This window comes from Thalia democratica, unplaced genomic scaffold (genome assembly GCF_965202585.1).
Source record: "Thalia democratica unplaced genomic scaffold, ktThaDemo2.hap1.1 HAP1_SCAFFOLD_886, whole genome shotgun sequence".
In the NCBI taxonomy this organism is placed as follows: domain Eukaryota; kingdom Metazoa; phylum Chordata; class Thaliacea; order Salpida; family Salpidae; genus Thalia; species Thalia democratica.
Genome location: NW_028139835.1, coordinates 25,001 through 35,000, shown reverse-complemented (window position 1 = coordinate 35,000; position 10,000 = coordinate 25,001). Strand labels below are relative to the sequence as shown.

General features: G+C 30.2%; 4 non-coding genes across 4 annotated transcripts in view; all 4 read right to left on the bottom strand.

Annotated features, from left to right (window-relative positions):
- Positions 1-85, bottom strand: part of LOC145847322 (5.8S ribosomal RNA) — a 153-nt gene extending 68 nt beyond the window's left edge. Inside the window, exon 1 of the ribosomal RNA XR_014371219.1 lies at positions 1-85. This exon is cut by the window's left edge and continues 68 nt beyond it. This is a non-coding gene — a ribosomal RNA (5.8S ribosomal RNA).
- Positions 86-267: 182 nt separating this feature from the next.
- Positions 268-2,076, bottom strand: LOC145847332 (small subunit ribosomal RNA). Its single transcript, XR_014371228.1, has one exon. It is a non-coding gene; the product is annotated as a small subunit ribosomal RNA (ribosomal RNA).
- Positions 2,077-5,920: 3,844 nt separating this feature from the next.
- On the bottom strand, positions 5,921-6,039 carry LOC145847331 (5S ribosomal RNA). The gene has a single exon (XR_014371227.1). It is a non-coding gene; the product is annotated as a 5S ribosomal RNA (ribosomal RNA).
- Positions 6,040-8,894: 2,855 nt separating this feature from the next.
- LOC145847338 (5S ribosomal RNA) lies at positions 8,895-9,013 on the bottom strand. The gene has a single exon (XR_014371234.1). It is a non-coding gene; the product is annotated as a 5S ribosomal RNA (ribosomal RNA).
- Positions 9,014-10,000: the final 987 nt, after the last annotated feature.

The following is a 10,000-nucleotide window of genomic DNA, read 5'->3' as shown; positions in this document are numbered from 1 at the left end:
AATGTGTCCTGCAATTCACATTACTTCTCGGAGCTAGCTCCGTCCTTCATCGACGCTCGAGCCGAGTGATCCACCGCTAAGAGATCTCTCGTGTTAATCAATCTCAATGCAACCAAAAAATCGTGTTCAAAAAGAAGCGGCCGCGCCAGCACTTGCGTGCTGAATTATTACTCCCGCTGTCAGAAAGCAACGCGACCGAACTATAACAGTTACAGGGCTCGGTCCCTTCGAAGAAGAGACGTCGCTTGAAATCAAATTTCGATTCGTTAATGATCCTTCCGCAGGTTCACCTACGGAAACCTTGTTACGACTTTTACTTCCTCTAAATGATCAAGTTCGATCGTCTTTTCGAACACCGGCGAGTGCGTTGCCGCACGTACCAGGCTCAATCGGAGGACCTCACTAAACCATTCAATCGGTAGTAGCGACGGGCGGTGTGTACAAAGGGCAGGGACGTAATCAACGCAAGCTAATGACTCGCGCTTACTGGGAATTCCTCGTTCAAGGGAAACAATTGCAAGTCCCTATCCACTAGCACGACCGGGGTTCAACGGATTACCCGGACCTTTCGGCCTAGGGAACACACGATGATCCGGTCAGTGTAGCGCGCGTGCGGCCCCGAACATCTAAGGGCATCACAGACCTGTTATTGCTCAATCTCGTGTGGCTAAACGCCACTAGTCCCTCTAAGAAGTTGTCTCCGACCCAATGGGTCGAGCAGCTATTTAGCAAGTAAGAGTCTCGTTCGTTATCGGAATTAACCAGACAAATCGCTCCACCAACTAAGAACGGCCATGCACCACCACCCACAGAATCAAGAAAGAGCTCTCAATCTGTCAATCCTCGCTGTGTCCGGGCCGGGTGAGATTTCCCGTGTTGAGTCAAATTAAGCCGCAGGCTCCACTCCTGGTGGTGCCCTTCCGTCAATTCCTTTAAGTTTCAGCTTTGCAACCATACTTCCCCCGGAACCCAAAGACTTTGGTTTCCCGGAAGCTGCCGGACAGTTCTTAAGTTCGACACTGCCCGATCGCTAGTCGGCATCGTTTAAGGTCAGAACTAGGACGGTATCTGATCGTCTTCGAACCTCTGACTTTCGCTCTTGATTAAAGAAAACATTCTTGGCAAATGCTTTCGCAGTCGTTCGTCTTGCGCCGATCCAAGAATTTCACCTCTAACGGCACAGTACGGATGCCCCCGTCCGTTCCTATTAATCATTACCTCGTGCTCCGAAAACCAACAAAATAGAACCGAGGTCCTATTCCATTATTCCATGCAACATTATACAAGCGTAAAGCCTGCTTTGAACACTCTAATTTTTTCAAGGTAAACTTGCCGGACCACCGCAACACTCAGTTAAGAGCACCGCGAAGGCACCGACCAACAAGAACAACAAGGCCAGTGCTAGCCTTTCGACCGACCAACCTCGCCGTCCCTATATCCAACTACGAGCTTTTCAACCGCAACAACTTAAATATACACTTTTGGAGCTGGAATTACCGCGGCTGCTGGCACCAGACTTGCCCTCCAATGGATACTCGTTAAAAAGTTTAAAGTGTACTCATTCCAATTGCAGGACCTCGTACGAGGTCTGCATTGTTATTTTTCGTCACTACCTCCCCGAGCCGGGAATGGGTAATTTGCGCGCCTGCTGCCTTCCTTGGATGTGGTAGCCGTTTCTCAGGCTCCCTCTCCGGAATCGAACCCTGATTCTCCGTCACCCGTTACAACCTCGGTAGGCCGATACCGTACCGACGATAGTTGATAGGGCAGTTGCTTTAATGAGATGTCGCCAGCACTAGGCCGTGCGATCCGCAAGCTTATCCAGAGTCACCATTGTAACGACCCGAAAGCCGGTTAGTTTTGGTCTGATAAATGCGCGCCTCACGTCAGTTCGGCGCTTTACGCATGTATTAGCTCTAGAATTGCCACAGTTATCCATGTAAAAGCGTACAATCAAATGAACCATAACTGATTTAATGAGCCATTCGCAGTTTCACTGTACGTGAGCTCGTACTTACACTTGCATGGCTTAATCTTTGAGACAAGCATATGACTACTGGCAGGATCAACCAGATAACTATCCGAGGGCGTTTAAACCCGTTGCTCGACTGAGCGTTTTTACTGTATAAATACAGACCTTTTCTATCACTCGGCTTAAAAGCCTTGCGAACGTTACTGAAAGTCGGCGCCGGCCTTTTGCTGTTTAAAGCGCCAGCCCGCGTCGACTGCAGCATGCAGCTATACAACTGACTGTTCTTTCTCCCGACCAACCGTTTGCCTTCTGCCGGTTAACTCGTCAGCAGCAACACGCCATCTGTCTGCTGCAGTTACCCGCCTCGAGCCGTGCCTGCCTGCGTCGGCTACTCGTCTCGACGACTTCGCAAAGCTATAAGCCTACCGCCGCTGGACGCTTGTAGTTTTTCATACGCTGCTCCAATGCGTTTACATAGCACGTTCGCCGCCGCTGCAATAGCCGCGCCTCGGGTGCTAAACAGTAATGCTTTAAGCCCGCTTTCTCGTCAAGTCGACCGAACGCACAAACACGTCTCTCTCACTAGTGTAAAGTAATGCATACGTGTATGATGCTCAAATGTTGCTGTTGAACTTTTTTTGCCGATTTTTTCCGATTTTTTTCAATTTCTTTGTTTCTTTTCGATTATTTTAATGTTTTAAGCTTATTTATGCTACGTTTAAATGTTTTAATACTTTTTTATACTTTATTTAATATGTTTAAAAGAAATAAATAAAAAAAAATATGTATAAACTACTTTTTTTAATGTTTTAAATATATATATATTTATTATAAATAAACTTTATTTGTATTATTTTTTATTTAAGCGTACTTTTTAAATCTTTATATTTGTTTTATCGTTTTAAGCACATTGCGATAAATATAATAAACAAAAAATTGAATAAAAATAATAATAATAAAAAAAAAAAAAAAAAAAACATAAGCTTATTTTATATTTTTATTTTATTTTTATTTAAACTTACTTTTCAAACCTTAATACTCGTTTTATTTTTTTAAGCAGATTGCGATAAATATAATAAACAAACAATTAAATGAAAATAAAATAAAAAAATCAAACATAAGCTTATTTTATATGTTACATTTTATCTTTATTTAAACTTACTTTTTAAACCTTTATAGTTGTTTTATTTTTTAAGCACATCGCGATAGATATAATAAACAAACAATGAAATAAAAATAATAATAATAATAATAATAATAATAATAAAAAATCATAAGCTTATTTTGTATGTTTCATTTTATTTTATTTAAAACTTACAATTTAAACCTTTGTATTTGTTCTATTCTTTTAAGCACATCGCGATAAATATAATAAGCAAACAATTTAATAAAAGTAAAATAAAAAAATCAAACATAAGCTTATTTTATATGTTTCATTTTATCTTTATTTAAACTTACTTTTTAAACCTTTATAGTTGTTTTATTTTTTAAGCACATCGCGATAGATATAATAAACAAACAATGAAATAAAAATAATAATAATAATAATAATAATAATAAAAAATCATAAGCTTATTTTGTATGTTTCATTTTATTTTTATTTAAACTTACTTTTTAACCTTTATAGTTGTTTTATTTTTTAAGCACATGGCGATAGATATAATAAACAAACAATAAAATAAAAATAATAATAATAATAATAATAATAATAAAAAATCATAAGCTTATTTTGTATGTTTCATTTTATTTTTATTTAAACTTACTTTTTTAACCTTTATAGTTGTTTTATTTTTTAAGCACATGGCGATAAATATAATAAGCAAACAATTAAATAAAAATAATAACAAATAAATAAAACAATACGGCTAAACTATAAAAAGAAAACTAAATAACTGATAAATACTTGTAAAACATTATTTGAAAAATGTATTTTGAAACACAACACGATTGATTTATAAATAATAATATATTTTTAATTTGTGTAGTTCATTTAAAGTAGTCTCCCTTTTTGCTTCTGGTTTTATTAGAGTTATATATAACAATAAATGGTGTAGTTTATTTAAAGTAGTCTCCCTTTTTGCTTCTGGTTTAATTAAAATTATATAACACATACTATAGTAAGTTAAATAAACTATAGTAACTTTATAAAACTACTTTACAAAATACATTTGTATAATTTAATAACTTTAAAATAACTATCAAGAATAAAATAGAATAGCTTTAAGTTTAGTATACAATTGGTATGTAAATTGTGTAGTTTATTGAAAGTAGTCTCCTTATTTGCTTCTGGTTTTACTTGAGTTACATAACGTTAAATAAACATACTTAATAAACGTAACCATCAATACTGTCATTTTAATAAAACTAAGTACAAATACATTGAATTAACATAGAACTTTAAAAAGCCTTCGCTAGTATCTGTTGGTAACAGTAAATAACCTATTATGACTCACAATACAGGAGTGCGAAATTTATTTTTCATTTGATTTTTCAGGTATTTATTTATTTGTGGAAATAAACTTTTTTATTACATTAGAAACTAATTGAATTTTTCCTATAACTATACCTATTATTATATTTAGTATGCTTAAAAGTAATAAAATGACACGTCGCGATTATATAATAAACAAACAATCAAACAAACAAAGAAAAAAAAAAAAAAAAAAAACTATTTTTTTAAACTTATATTTCAACTATATGTCTTATTTTATTTTCATTTAAACTTACTTTAAACCTCTGTATTTGTTATATATATATTTCAACACAATACGATTAAACTATAAGACAAACAACAAAATAAAATAATCACATTAATAAATACACTAAGCAAATAGCTAGAATAAATATAAATAGTTCAATATATACAATATATTTCTTCCATTTTTAAGTTACTTGTTAAACATATTTATTTAAAAATGTTTCTTTAGAATATAAAACTAACAGTTCTACAAATAAAGAAATTAAAAAGCCAATACACATAACACTAACTTTTCATAAATTAGATATGCAAATATGAACAAAATAGTAACTAAATTCTAAAGCTTTTGTAAACTGTGAACTTATAAACTTATAATAATAATTGCATATTCACCATTCACAATAGCTTTTTATTTAGTACACAACTGGTCTGTAAATTGTGTAGTTTATTGAAAGTATAATCCCGTTTTGCTTCTGGTTTAAATAAAGTTATACAACACATACTAAAGTAAATTAAATAAAGTAATTCACTACTATCGTATTAAATAAAACCAATTTACAAAATACATTAATTTAAATTAAAGTGAACTTTGAACTTATAATAATAATTGCATATTCACTATTCAGAATTTCTTTAAATTTAGTACACAACTGGTCTGTAAATTGTGTTGGTTCTATTCAAGTACTCTCCTTGTTTGTTTTGTTTTAGTTGTATTTATTTTTAGATACTAGCACATTCAATACACATAATAAAGTAAACCAAATAAACTCTATTAATTTAAACTAAGTACAAATACATTAAGTTAATACAAAACTTTAAAAAGCTTTTGCTAGTACTGTTGGTAACAGTAAATAACTTATTATGACTCACAATACAAAAGTGCAAAATTTATTTTCGTTTGATTTTTCAAGTAGCCACGCTTTTATTTGTTTTTGGACAAAAAGACTTTAAAGTTTTAGTATAAAAGACTAGTTGTATTAATTTTAACTCAGAAAATTGTACTCTACAAGATGGTGCCATTATTTTTTCGATATCTCAAACTGGTCAAACCACTTTTTTAGCGCTCTAATTGGTTTAAACAGCAAATAAGCAAACAGCAAATAACGTTATCTGATTGGCTAAGGTTTTTGTTTGCTAATAACTAGAATTTTCTTTTCTTTTAAGCGTTAAAGAAATGTAAATAAACGAGTAATAAGTATAAATAGGTCAGAAAGAAAAATAGTACAAAAAAGATGAATTCAAAAAGCAAAGGCCTACGGCACGTGGTATTCCCAAGCGGTCACCCATCTAAGTACTAACCACGCCCGACACTGCTTAACTTCCCAGATCGGACGAGATGGGGTGTACTCAGTGTGGTATGGTCGTAGGCGTTTGAAGGCGTTTACAAGCCTTTATAAACCCTTCGGTTTATTTAAAAAACCTATTTGCACTTGATTTACAATCAATTTGATATTTTAAAATTATTCCTTATAAAATTTTAACCTGAATTAACTTTTTTTTTGTTTTTTTAATCAACAGTTACTCCCAAACTGTACTAAAACTGTATTGTAACTGTACAAAAGTGTTTGTTTAAATAATTGTTATCTATAAATTACCTAAGACCAGGAAAAGTAGAAGTAAAGTTTATTGAATTATTAAATAAATAAAATAAAATCGTAAAATAAAATAATACAATATGTTTACAATTTGTCATTGATCTATCCATTTATGTTATTGCATTACAAATACAAACATTGCATACATTCAAGAGTATTATTCATCAATCTTTTCAATATAATAAGTTTTAAATTTATATTTATTTTTAAATAATTCCTGACATTTTAGATTACCTGAGATTTTTTTTTAATTAAATTAATTTTAGTAATTAAATACTTGACGTTCTATTTTGTTTAATTTGATAACTCAACCATGTTTATTTTTTTTACTAATTTAAAAGAACTATTAAACTAAAAGACATTACATACAGCTTCTAAAAGTTTTAAACACCTTAAAAAATATTATTATTTTAAAGATATATTAAAGAACTAAACAGATATTACTCCTAAAAAATCTTGTTAATAATATATAAAAAGTACTCAAAGTCAGACTCGGAAATATATATACTGTTGTATATCTTACTTGAAGTTCACTGTAATTGACACTGTATAACAAAATTATAAAAATCAACCTATTTATATAGCAAAATATTTCTTTATCTTTGTCGTGGCGCGGTGGGTCAGTGGTCTTATCAGCTGACTCATAAGCAGAAGGTTGTAAGATCGAATCCCGCTAGTCGTCACGAAACACCACTATCGTTCAATGTTCGGGCTTCAAATTCTTTGAGATTATACTGTACTATTTATCTATCTAACTAATCTATCTAACAAATGTTGTTCAATCTAGGTTGTGGGTACTTGGGTCGAGTAATGCCTTTGACTTACAATCTGTTGTGGATTGACAATATTCCTCTATCTATCATTAAACAAATCTATCTAATAAATGTTGTTCAATCTAGGTTGTGGGTACTTGGGTCGAGTAATGCCTTTGACCTACAATCTGTTGTTGATTGTCAACATTCCTCTATCTATCAATAATGATTATATTCAATAATAAATGTTGATTAATTCAGTTGTAAGAAAACCAGTGCGCTGGTTAGGTTGGGTAAGGCCTTCGACTTACAATCTTGGGGATTATCAACGTTCATCACAAGTACAGTAACGATCTCATTGAATTTCCAGTTGGAACATAGGATTGTAGTGGTGGCCTACTTTGTAGGTTTTTTGCCTAGTTTGTTTTTTGCCTAGTAGTGTTTGCCTAGTTTGACAAACTATAGTATATATATTGTATAACTTTACTTGTATTATTTTTTATTTAAATTACTACTTATTATTAAAGAATTAAATTTTTTTAGAAAAAAAAACTATGTATTTTAACTAATGCTTATATTATATGTTTTGTTTTATTTTTATTCAAACTTACTTTAAACCTCTGTATTTTTTATACAATACGATTAAACTATATAACAGAAAAATAATTAAATAATCAAACTATTGAATAAGCAGTTAATTAGTGTGTTTTTTTATGCTTCTTTCATTTTTAACTTACTTGTTAACCATATTTCTTTTATTAAAGTATAAAACTAACAGTTACTAAAATAAAATAATCATAAAGTCAATACACAAAACACTAACTTTTTATAATTTAAATATGCAAACATGAATATAGTTATGAATCTATTATTTATTCAAATAGAATTATTCAAAGCTTATAATTATAAAGCTTTTGTATAATGTTTCAATTACAGTGAACTTTAAGTAAGATAAGTTTTTTTTTTTGTAATAACTACAAAATTGGTATTTTAGTTTATTATTAGTAACTAAATACTTATATTTATTATATTTAAAAAAAAACATCTATACTAACTCTAATTTCAAAGCATATTAAATACAAATTTTACCAACTAAATATTTATTTTTATTTTAATTATTATAACTTTCAAACATAAGCTTGTATACCTTATATACCTATATACCTCATATAGTAGGCTTGACATAACATAACATTATTTAATTCTTTTTGTTTGAAATAAACTCATTTAGTTATTAGTAAATTACAACATAAATGTTTATAACAATATAACTAAGATTTAGCTTTTGAGTTAGTAAACTTTGATAGTTTTCTTTTAATAGTTTAATAATCTTTATTTAAGTTCAAGCAAAATTGCTATATATTTAATACACATACAAAAGTAAACTAAGTAAACGTAATTCAATAGTTTCTATTAAGTAAAAGTAATTACAAATACATTAAGTTAATACAAAACTTTAAAAAGCTTTTGCTAGTATCTGTTGGTAACAGTAAATAACTTATTATGACTCACAATACAAAAGTGCAAAATTTATTTTCGTTTGATTTTTCAAGTAGCCACGCTTTTATTTGTTTTTGGACAAAAAAACTTTTAAGTTTTAGTATAAAAGACTAATTGTATTAATTTTAACTCAGAAAATTGTACTCTACAAGATGGTGCCATTATTTTTTCGATATCTCAAACTGGTCAAACCACTTTTTTAGCGCTCTAATTGGTTTAAACAGCAAATAACGTTATCTGATTGGCTTACGTTTTTATTTGCTAATAACTAGAATTTACTTTTCTTTTAAGCGTTAAAGAAATGTAAATAAACGAGTAATAAGTATAAATAGGTCAGAAAGAAAAATAGTACAAAAAAGATGAATTCAAAAAGCAAAAGCCTACGGCACGTGGTATTCCCAAGCGGTCACCCATCTAAGTACTAACCACGCCCGACACTGCTTAACTTCCCAGATCGGACGAGATGGGGTGTGCTCAGTGTGGTATGGTCGTAGGCGTTTGAAAGCGTTTACAAGCCTTTATAAACCCTTCGGTTTGTTTAAAAAACCTATTTGCACTTGATTTACAATCAATTTGATATTTTAAAATTAATCCTTATAAAATTTTAACTTGATGTAAGTATTTTTTTTATTAAAACCTTTTTTTTTGGTGTTTTAATTACAATTACTCCCTGTAACTTTATTTAAGACTTTGTTTAAAAGATTGTTAACTATATTCTATATTAAATACTATGATTAGAAGTAAAGTTTATTAAGTGATTAAACTAAATAAAAAACAATGTTAAAATAAACATGTTGTGTTTAGTTTGTTTTACTATTTCTCATTGTTCTATTTATAGATGGTTTTGTTTTACTTCAAGAATATTTATAGTTAGTTTCTAAAGAATATCTCATACTACATCAGATTTTACGATTAACTTAATTTTAGGTAATAAAATATTTGACGTTTAATTTAATAACTCATCTATGTTTATGTTATAAAATAATAGTATCTAATACACATACATTATAATATAATAATATGTATAACTAGTTGTTTTACTTTAAAATGAATAATTAAGTGGAAGAATTAAAAGAACTCACATTTTTGAAGAGAGCGTGGAAAACCAGAATAGTCTTTTAAAACATTTATTAAATTATCGATAAATATAGAATACAATAGAATTAAACATATAAACGTAACTGTGGTTGCTTAGAAACTGAACAAGAAAATTTTTAATAAAAATATAAAATAGTTATTATATAGAATTAAAATAAAATAAAAGTAATATAAATTATATTTTTAAACTAAATAACAATTCACGAGCAATATTAGCGCATATCAGAGTATGAGTTTATAATAAAGGAATTGCTTCCTTGATGTTGATACTTACCTTATTCAAATAGAATACATTTTCAGCAATCAGGCTTGTGTTTATCTTAGCGCGCGTAACACAACGTTTGTGGGTTTTGGCACACTTTTGTCGATAGTGGGCGCCCCGCCT